The sequence below is a fragment of the Triticum aestivum genome, chromosome 7B (assembly GCF_018294505.1).
Source record: "Triticum aestivum cultivar Chinese Spring chromosome 7B, IWGSC CS RefSeq v2.1, whole genome shotgun sequence".
Taxonomy (NCBI): Eukaryota; Viridiplantae; Streptophyta; class Magnoliopsida; order Poales; family Poaceae; genus Triticum; species Triticum aestivum.
Genome location: NC_057813.1, coordinates 725,326,870 through 725,327,582, shown reverse-complemented (window position 1 = coordinate 725,327,582; position 713 = coordinate 725,326,870). Strand labels below are relative to the sequence as shown.

General features: G+C 34.9%; 1 long non-coding RNA gene across 1 annotated transcript in view; it reads right to left on the bottom strand.

The window, feature by feature from the left end:
* Window positions 1-272: 272 nt before the first annotated feature.
* Window positions 273-713, bottom strand: part of LOC123156036 (uncharacterized) — a 2,735-nt gene continuing 2,294 nt past the window's right edge. Inside the window, exon 4 of the long non-coding RNA XR_006477794.1 lies at window positions 273-551. This is a non-coding gene — a long non-coding RNA (uncharacterized lncRNA). The remainder of the gene's footprint in view (window positions 552-713) is intronic.

Genomic DNA, 713 nt, shown 5'->3' with positions numbered 1-713 from the left:
AATTCGCAGGACTAACTTGCTCAAATACGTGTCCATCTTATGCACGACTTAGTCAAATGTTCTAGCTTGATGAATGTTTCACGTGTTTCAAACGACAACAACAAGGCTGTCATTTTCGGATACAACACGAGAAATTTATACCCTCAACATGCCCGGTGAACAATATAAAGAGGAATGAACAATTGAACGAAGCTATAAAACCCAAATACTATAAAAGAATCAAGGTACTCACAAAATCAAATACTTAATAGAATCTCAAAATCTTAATATACACATATGTGAACTTGATATATCAAAACTTACACATGAACTCACATATTCAACACAACACCGATATGCAACTACAAACCACTAGATGTATCAAATTGTTATCCATTTTTCTAATTGCACCTCATAGATACACAAATCAAAACAAATTGCTATATAATACATATTATTTTAGATACATAGTATGCCAGTTGAAGCTCGGATGCTTGTTCTCATGTGCATGTCATGACGTACTTGTGTATGTGGATCCTTAGTCCTATAAGATTGTTACACTTACTCCGTGCCTGAGGTAAAATAAAATAAAATTACATTCAGTATGAAAAAAATCTTTGATGCACTCAACAGTGCATACAAAATCACAAGGAGACAGCCAAGGAAACTTTAGACTGGTCATGTATAAAGAGTTCCATAGGGATGTGCGTGGATGTGTGTGTGTGTGTGAGGAG